We start from the raw sequence: 10,125 nt of genomic DNA on the forward strand, positions 1-10,125 counted from the left end.
CGAGCAGACAGACAGTCACAAGGAGAGACAGACAGACAGACAGTCACAAGGAGAGACGGACAGACAAGCTGGCATGCAGACAAAAAACATAACATTGAAGTAACGGTTAGCAAGCAGACACTAGAACACACAGAGAAACAGACTGTTAGGAAACTGAGAGATAGACAGATACACAGACAGACAAACAGACATACAGACAGACAGACAGAAAGACAGACAGGCAGACAAACAGACAGACATACAGACAGACAAACAGAAAACCCGATAAACAAGCAAGAAAGCCAAACAGACAGACAGACATACAGGGCATGAGCCCGTGTCGATCCTTTCATTTTAACCGCAAACCGACGTACTGCGAAAGGAGCTCTTGAGGTCCTTCAGTGCACTGCAGTAGCCGTCTCCTTCAGCAGCTTGAGCCATATGTATCTGAACGCCCGTATTGTTGTAGACCGTGATAATGTCGTGAAAGTCATCAGGAACCTCATGCTTGGCGGAGACCTTGGCTACACGATTCCATTGAAAGTACTTGCACAGCAGAATCAGGGCTTGAACTGTAAAGGTGCGTCAAGCAATATCATGTGGAAGTCGAATTTGTTTGTAAAGTTTCATAAAGATCTCTTTAGTAGTCCTTTAGGAATATGCACACACACGCACGCACGCGCGCAAGCCGGACGCACGCACGTAAGCACGCACGCACACACACACACACACACACACACACACACTTACACATTCTCACACACAGACACACGCACACATACACGCGCGCGCGCGCACCCCCTCTCTCACACACACGCCGATAGACACTGAGAAAGACACACACACACACACAAAGAGACACGTAGAAACAGACAGACAGACAGACAGACAGGCAAATAAACACACAGACAAACAGACAGACAGACAAACAAAGAGAATAACAAACGGAGCAAGTAACGCAACGTAGAGTACCCATTTTATCTACTGGCGGCAGAAGACGAATAAGAGCAGTGGCTTTCTTTCTCTTCTCAATGGGGTGGAACCTGTTGGCTGCCCAAGCGAACGTAGGATAATCACCAATGGATGTGACGAAAGCAAGATCTGCCATGGCTGAAAACATTTTGTTATTTTAACTTTTTGAAGCGAGGGACGCGAATAGCTTAAAAGAACAAAACATTCACTCGCTCAGGCTCACATATGACTTTGTACAACTTCGTGTTTTTCTCGCTTGAAAAGGTCTTTATTTCAGTGCTTAAATCTAATCATGTCTATCAGTTTGCAAAAATAAAGTCATCTTCGACAGGATTGTGTTGACATAAATCACGTTGTTGTTTCTGTTGTTTCGCTCGTTGCTAAATTCAATAGATCTGCGCGTGTGTTAAGAGAGAGAGAGAGAGAGAGAGAGAGAGAGAGAGAGAGAGAGAGAGAGAGAGAGAGAGAGAGAGAGAGAGAGAGAGAGAGAAATGAATTGAATTGAATTGAACTTTATTTAACAAGGATTAAGATTTAAGGCTACGCCTTTTCTTACAATCTGTCCTTGAAAGTGAGAGAGAGAGAGAGAGAGAGAGAGAGAGAGAGAGAGAGAGAGAGAGAGAGAGAGAGAGAGAGAGAGAGAGAGAGAGCGAACGAACGAACGAACGAACGATCGAACGAACTTTATTACTCAAGGATGGAGATTTTAGGCTCACGCCTAGTCTTACAATCTGTCCCTGCTAAACAAAGACATACACATAAAGACAATAAAAGGATAATTGTCAATCGCAATCATACAGTATTACTAATTACAACATTACCTATACACACACATACGCACACTGACACACACACACACACACACACACACACACACACACACTGACACCCACACACCACGACCCTTGTCTCGATTCCCCATCTATGTTAAGACATGTACTCTAAAATTGACAAAATTGGGAATGGGCGTACACGCACGCACACACATGTAAAGCCGAGCGGTCTTAGCTTCACATTTCTGACACCAATTTGTACCCCGAAAGTGAGACGAGCTTCACATTAACTCTAACTGTCTGTGTCTGTGTCTTAGATGTTATACGTGTTTGAAGGTCATTTGTCAGGATGGCAATCACACGACAGGACAAACAGACACACAGAATGTAAACTCAAGAAGAGGCTGGTGAAGTTCAAAATTGTATTGAATCAAAACAAATCATGAAAACAACTCAATACAAGGCGTAGGTTCTTTTCAGAAAGTATATCTGTACATTGGTTCACTCTATTCCTGTAATTTTCCTACTACTTAAAAATATATTCTAAGTCCTAAAATGGCTGAAAATGTGGGCATGACCCGTAGGTACCCTTCGCAAAATACGCTACTGAAAACAATATTCTAAGTCCTAAAATGGCTGAAAATTTGGGCATGACCCGTAGGTACCCTTCGCAAAATACGCTACTGAAAACAATATTCTAAGTCCTAAAATGGCTGAAAATTTGGGCAGGGGTTCGGGGCCTGAAGAAAAATAAAGTAAAAGAGTAAAGCGACGCCACTTTACTCGCCGTGTGGTAACCTGGGACTGCGGAACGTTTGTTTTTAACCCTGTTAGTTCAGCCCACAGGGCGGAGTCCGGTATACCCTTTAGACACTTAAGCCAGGTTGGTTGCTCAGACCCCGGAGGACAACTTAGAGATGACAACAAATACTCAGTTTGTACTAGGTTGGGACCCTCCCACAACCGTTCGGTACTAAGGTTGGGACCCTCCCACAACCTTTTCCACAGGCACAGAAGCAATGCTGTAACTCTAAGTGGGAAGTCCGGTATACCATTTAGACACTTAAGCCAGGTTGGTTGCCAAGACTCCCCCGAACCTGTATGTAAGTTTCTATTTGTGTCCCCAGAATAAGTATCTATTTGGGACATGAAGGGGTTGTAGAAACCCCCCGAACCTCAGAAACTAACAGCTTATATACCTCCCATGACTGTCCCTGACGTCACAGCTAAGGAACCAATGAAAACGTCGCTCTGGGACCACAGAACAAAATGGGGAGGGAGGGGGGAGAGTTTCGAGGCTGCTGTCAGCCTCCATAGAAGCTACAGTTAAAATGCCTCGAAAATATACAAAAACTCCTGTACTAAGAACACTACATCAAAAACACTATAAAGAACTACATCAATAAAATGGACATTCTAAGACGCATCATTTGATACCAAACACTCATAGGTGATCAACACTGCGAACAAAGTGCAAAACCTCTGACTATTACCTCGCAAAATAGTCATGTCACACCAAAAACCGTATGCAGTTACAAGTTAACCACAATCAAACACAGTGTATATTCAACAGGCTTCTCATATGTAGATGATAAACATAAAATCTCCATTCTACTAAAAAAAATGAATACAGAATACATATTTATATCGAATACATGGGTAAAAGAAAGAATGATAGAAAAGCTACATATTATAAAGAGAGAGAGAGAGAGAGAGAGAGAGAGAGAGAGAGAGAGAGAGAGAGAGAGAGAGAGAGAGAGAGAGAGAGAGAGAGAGAGAGTGTGTGTGTGTTTGTGTGTCTATGTATGTGTGTTCGTCTGTGTGTAACAAGTATTATTAACAAAAGCACAGCAACATAGAAGTAAAGAATTAGGTCAAAAAGGAAAAGGGGTTGGGGAGGAGGGAGGCGAGAGATGGATGTAGAAAAGACAATGCCCTGGCTGACTGCCCTCGCGCACAAACAAAGGCGTAGGGGGTTAGCGACACGAGAAGTGACCTAGGGGTTAAAAAGTCAATACAGAAAAGTTACATGGGAGAGGGGGGAAAAAGGTTCACAGACTGGCCTCTCCGACCTCCATGGCTTGAATCCAGTCAGTTAGACGCCATCGTGTCAAAGCCAATTAAATTCTACCGCGAGAGAACAATGAGAAAGGACTGGATCATACTTATTTCCAAACCATTTACAAAGGGAAAGAACAAAATATGATTTTAGAGTGTGAATCTTAATTCCACACCGTTTCAATAATAACTTAGATAATATATTCTGCTCTCTACGCCTTCTCTTCTTCTTCACTCTATGAACTTTAAGAAGAAAATTGCATATGGAGAAAAGACAAAAATATTCCTGCAGTCGCTTTTCTCCACACACACATACACACGCAGACCCAGACACAGACACACACACAGACACACAGACACACACACACACACACACACACACACACACACAACAACCTCATCATCATCATCATCATCATCATCATCATCATCATCATCATCATCATCATCAACATCATTATCATCATCATCATATGGCAGAACAAAATGTATAGAGGTTAGTGATAGCGATGCATTCTTGCTTCGGGTGATTAAATAAAACAGAAACAGCTTCAGAATGTAACTGTTCGTGACAACAGATATATGTGCGAAGCTGCGATTTGAAGTGTTTAATCGTGCTTGACCCCTTTATCTCACATGGTAGCGAATACCAAATTGTTGAGCCCGAAAACGCTGAACTGGTTTTATATAAATCAATCCGGGGTAATGGGGAAATTAATTTGTTTTAGCCAAGAGAGAGAGACAGAGACAGAGAGACAGATCGACCGACAGACCGACCGACAAGCAGACAGAGAGACAGGCAGACAGAGGAGACAGACAGACAGACAGAGAGGCTAACGGAGACGGAGATAGAGAGAGAGTCAGACAGGAGTGAAGTGTACTCACCACTGCTGCACACAGGACCAAAGACGGCCCTCAAATGCAAGACTTGTGACAGCTGGTGAAGAAATCCCGCCAGAGCCGCTCTTTCGCTGCACTTGGAATCTATCAGTGATGCCTCTCTAAAATCAAAATAGGGATCAGGATAAGATTTCATATTGTCCTGTGTGGTTACCCTCAAGGAAATGCGGGCTGCTTTCTGACTGGGGAAAGCAAGCTGTTATACAGTACGGCACTACCTCCTTTTTACATTTAGTCAAGTTTTGACTAAATGTTTTAACATAGAGGGGGAATCGAGACGAGGGTCGTGGTGTGTGTTTGTGTGTGTGTGTGTGTGTGTGTGTGTCTGTCTGTGCGTGTGTGTAGAGCGATTGAGAGTAAACTACTGGACCGATCTTTATGAAATTTGACATGAGAGTTCCTGGGTATGATATCCCCGGATGGTTTTTTTCATTTCTTCGATAAATGTCTTTGATGACGTCATATCCGGCTTTTTGTAAAAGTTGAGGCGGCACTGTCACACCCTCATTTTTCAATCAAATTGATTGAAATTTTGGCCAAGCAATCTTCGACGAAGGCCGGACTTCGGTATCGCATTTCAGCTTGGTGGCTTAAAAATCTGAAAATTGTAAAAAAAAATATTTTTTTTATAAAACGATCCAAATTTACGTTCATCTTATTCTTCATCATTTTCTGATTCCAAAAACATATAAATATGTTATATTTGGATTAAAAACAAGCTCTGAAAATTAAAAAAATTAAAAATTATGATCAAAATTAAATTTTCGAAATCAATTTAAAAACACTTCCATCTTATTCCTTGTCGGTTCCTGATTCCAAAAACATATAGATATGATATGTTTGGATTAAAAACACGCTCAGAAAGTTAAAACGAAGAGAGGTTCAGCAAAGCGTGCTATGAAGCACAGCGCAACCGCTACCGCGCCAAACTGGCTCGTCACTTTCACTGCCTTTTTCACTAGCGGCGGACTACGTTCAATTTCATTCTGTGAGTTCCACAGCTTGACTAAATGTAGTAATTTCGCCTTATGCGACTTGTTTTTTCTCCTGCCGCATGCGTGCATTTATATTTGCAAACCCTGAGACTTTCGCTGCAAACTTGGGATCTTTATCGTACGTATGCGTGGTGTTCGCAAACCGAGGAGTGTCTGCACAAAGTTGACTCTGGGAAATAAATCCCTCGCCGAACGTGGGGTTCGAACCCACGCCGAACGCGACAACTGGGTTTGAAGCCAGCGCCGCTACCGACTAAGATAATTATTCCCGCCCTAATGATAATCTTCATCATAAAATAAATAAACAACAAAATAAATATGAACGGCTTGCAGTTGCACATATTTAGGACACAAACAACCCTCAAACCACTACTCTGCCCCGCATCCTTGGCCTGTCCGTCTGTCTGTCTGTCTGTCTGTCTCTCTCTCTTTCACTGTGTCTCTGTCTGTCTGTCTGTATATATCTTGTTCTCTCTGTCTGTCTGTCTGTCTGTCTGTCTGTCTGTCTGTCTGTTTGTCTATCTGTCTGTCTGTCTGTCTCTCTTTCTGCCTCTGTCTGTCTGTCTGTCTGTTTGTCTATCTGTCTGTCTGTCTGTCTCTCTTTCTGCCTCTGTCTGTCTGTCTGTCTCTCTCTCTCATCAGTATATGGTGACTTAGTAACGCTAATGAAGAACAAGCAAAACGGTAGCTTGGGCCCCTTGATGTCAATGCATATTGCAATGCTTTTACACACACACACACACACACACACACACACACGCACGCACGCACGCACGCACACACACACACACACACACACACACACACACACACACACACACACACACACACACACACACACACACACGAAAAAAGACAAAACGATCAAATAGTTTGACTTCTATTCCAAATGAAGCGATGATAAGAAACCGATACATAATTTTTACTCACAGCACTTTATCACCGAAATACTTCTCCGCTTTGATTTCTTCCATGGCCAGATTGAAGAATCCTGAACTCGTTTGATCAGTAAGATTATCAAAGCATTCTGCGGGACTGGAAGGACTAAGCAAGAGAATTGTGACTACATCTGTGAAGTTTGTGTGCCGTATTGAGTAACCATTTTGCAAAATTGCCTCAAAAAGCGCTAGAACAAAATTCCATTTCATTGTTTTGCCTATTTGGACCGACACACACTTGTTGTGTGTATAATCAGCTGGCTTTGCTTTTTTTCCACTTGAGCACTGGAGTAATAATCATTCTGCTTTCAGACTCAATTTCCAAACACAGCATTTTGACGAGGTCAAAAGCACTTCGAATTACTTGTGACGTCATTTTGAGGAAACTCTGACGTTTTCGAACTGTGACACAAAATCCGTCTAAGTTCTAACTGCAGTGGATTATCTCGGCCAGTGTAGTCTTACCGAGACTGAAGTTCCTCAATAACTTATGCTCATCTTCAGGTCCTCTTTGTTCACCCTGTTCCACTTGGTTTTGTATATATACATGTATATGTATGTTATATGTATGTGCCAATGTATATTTGTTAAGTCAGGGTAAACAGTACTGCAGTAGCTTCTTACTCATCATCATCGAATACCGAAGATAATTTGCAACTACAGTTGTCATCCTTTTCACGTCTATTTCGACAGACACCGAACAACCAGCTATCATCATGGCAAAGTCGCTGGCTCAGGTCAGTACTCTCTTGTTTTATTGGTTGTCTCCCTTTCCAATTCAAAAAGAAATATGATTGCCCTGACTGCACTTTATCACGAGGGCGATCCTGATAAGAAGTGAATGTCAAATGCATGTGTGCATGTTTAACGTGTGTCTGTGCGTGTGTCTCTGTGTCTGTGTCTCTGTGTGTGTGTCTGTGTGTGTGTGTGTGTGGGGATAACTTCAGTCCTCGCGCCGGAGGAAGGTGTACGCCGAATTTAGTGTATATCGCTCGCGCCGGAGACAAAATGAGGCAAGAAAAGGCGGATCGAAGGTAAATGCTCGCACAAAACGTGCTAAAACTCGTAAAGTGTTTTGTGTATATTGTCAACTTTAAGGTGGCAACTGCAGACACCCTTTTCTATCACATACGTGAACTCTTTCAATAGTATTCGCTCTGTACGGGAAATTTGCGCTTACTTTTGTATCAATCATATGACAGCCCCCCCCCCCCCCTTCCCCTCCTTCCCCCCCCCCCCCCCCCCTCCCATGGGGATATTGTACTTCTTTTTCATTATTTAAGCATTCAAATGCTGCTACAACAGTTCGATTTAGTTCTACAATATGTCTGTGGCACGTCGTGCCAAGATTTTTGCCTGTGTAGCAATTTTTTTGCTACTCATTTTGACTTCAAAAAGAGCAAGTGTACGGTGAAAACCTATAGTGGTGTACGCCTCCTGTTCCCTTTTTCGATCTAAAGGTGTACTGTTCTGTTCCCTTCTAAAGATTGATAACAGTTAAACACTATGGCCATGGTTTGTTCGTTCTTGAAAATTTGGACTTACGACATACTAGCAGGTAAGCGCAGATAAAAATTAAGGACTAAGAGCACCTTGGTGAAGCTATGCTAATGGATATTAAGTGTTTCAGATGGACATGTCTGCAGTTACGTTGGCTAGTTTGTTGGACGTCGGTACTGTTGAAGAAGTTGAAACAACTAGTGCCCACGGCATCTTCGAGCACGACGATTGCACAGCCCGGACCTCTGCGGACCTCGACGCCAGTAATAAACCAGCCCCTCACAGTCAGTAGTAGCCCTGAATGCGGAAAAATACATTCACATCTCCGGTGACATTGAGGTTTCATCGTCGAATCAAACTTCTTCTTCTTCTTCGTCGTCGTTCGCTCAGGTCGAATCAAACATCCTTATGGAAAAGCTGCGCCCTTGTTATGTCCCTTATGCCAGGAGCGTTTAAATTTTTTTTTAAATTTTGTTTATCTACCAACAAAACTGAATGTCTCACGCTTACCTTCTTTGCCGCAACTAAAGCAAACGTATACCACGATTTTTTTAAGGGGGGTAAAGCACTGTACACCCAAAATGTGACAGTACTCTTAGAAAAGACCTTACTGTGCCACAGTACGTCAAAGTACAGATAAACCCAAATAACACAACAAGGGTATAAATACACATGTTATGTAATACCCCCATTCCACACAACCGTTCTAGGTCCCGTTCCCGTGCCGACCAAGGAACGGTGCGGGCACGGGAGGGATCGGGAGGGAACCGCAATGGAACGTAAATGATCGTTAACGGAACTGCTTTGAACGGTAGGGACGGTTGAGTTTGGGCTGCATGTTCAAAATGTTAGCCGTTCTCCTCCCGATCAGAATGAACGGTAATGGAACCTTAACCCATCAGTAACGGAACGCTTGGATCGTTAAAGGAACTTAAAACAACGGTAACGCAACGGTACCGCTCTCACACACTGAGTTGTCATACCCCCATTCCACACAACTGTTCTAGGCCGTACCGACCAAGGACGGCTGCCACTATAGTCAGACGCTGCTCAAAGATGCCAAAAACGGCCGTTTGTGCAGCGTTCCATTGTTGTGGCAGCCGTCCTTGGTCGGTACGAGAACGGGACATAGAATGGTTGTGTGGAATGGGGGTATAAGGAGCGGCATTGAGGAGTATATAAACAGTATGTTTTATGTGACTGTTATTCGATTTATTTGTAATTTAACTCCCCAAACATATATTTAACTAGATGAATACCCGCTTCGCCGGGTACCCGGCAAAGCCGGGAAGAAGTAGAGCCGGTGTAGAGCCGAAGTTCAAGTAGAGCCCGTGTACGCCGGCTTTGCCGGCGCACCGTACGAAGAAAGGGAGATAAACGCGCAAAACACTGGAGAAGATAAGGAAGAGTTACTGGGAATGGATGTACAGAAAAACCAAAATCGGTTCAGCGCTGCGCGCTGAGAGCACGTGTTGAAAATTTCATCGACCAGATTGTGTTTTGGGTCTACCTGAATATGCACACCAAATTTGAAGCAGATCCATCGAGAACCTTGGCCGTGCATCGCGAAGTGACCGACAAACAGACACAGACAAGCCGTATATAGATAATAGATGCAGCTACATACCTATGTATGTGGAAGAAATTGCTGCGAAATCGAGTGGAGAAGGCGATATGCATTAAAACGGGCGTACACGTTCCTCCAGCGTGCGTCTTGTTGCAAATGTACCAATAGGTACGAAAGACGAAATGTGTCGATTTTTTTAAAATATTTTTTCTATGACCGTTCTGCTGGGTGCACATGTACCAACAGCTACGTGATCCTGCTATCAACGTGGTAGGTATAAGCACGTGTAAGAGTTATCAACAGGTCAACAATGCAAGTACAGTTATTATCATTGCCTTGTAAGGTTAAGGCCGCTTTTGCCGCTGATAACGACGTGACATTGTGTGATCAGTCAGCACGCGTTATCATCTCGGTCCTAGTTGATTTCACCTGGCAAAAGACGC

The 10,125-nt window shown here is 43.3% G+C and overlaps 2 long non-coding RNA genes across 2 annotated transcripts; both read right to left on the reverse strand.

Annotated features, from left to right (window-relative positions):
• Window positions 1-957: 957 nt before the first annotated feature.
• LOC138970396 (uncharacterized) lies at window positions 958-6,919 on the reverse strand. Its single transcript, XR_011456923.1, has 3 exons — window positions 6,608-6,919; window positions 4,668-4,783; window positions 958-1,089 (listed from the first exon to the last, which is right to left on the reverse strand). It is a non-coding gene; the product is annotated as an uncharacterized lncRNA (long non-coding RNA).
• On the reverse strand, window positions 2,133-4,083 carry LOC138970395 (uncharacterized). Its single transcript, XR_011456922.1, has 2 exons — window positions 2,900-4,083; window positions 2,133-2,821 (listed from the first exon to the last, which is right to left on the reverse strand). It is a non-coding gene; the product is annotated as an uncharacterized lncRNA (long non-coding RNA).
• Window positions 6,920-10,125: the final 3,206 nt, after the last annotated feature.

Source organism: Littorina saxatilis, linkage group LG7 (genome assembly GCF_037325665.1).
Source record: "Littorina saxatilis isolate snail1 linkage group LG7, US_GU_Lsax_2.0, whole genome shotgun sequence".
NCBI classification, from domain to species: domain Eukaryota; kingdom Metazoa; phylum Mollusca; class Gastropoda; order Littorinimorpha; family Littorinidae; genus Littorina; species Littorina saxatilis.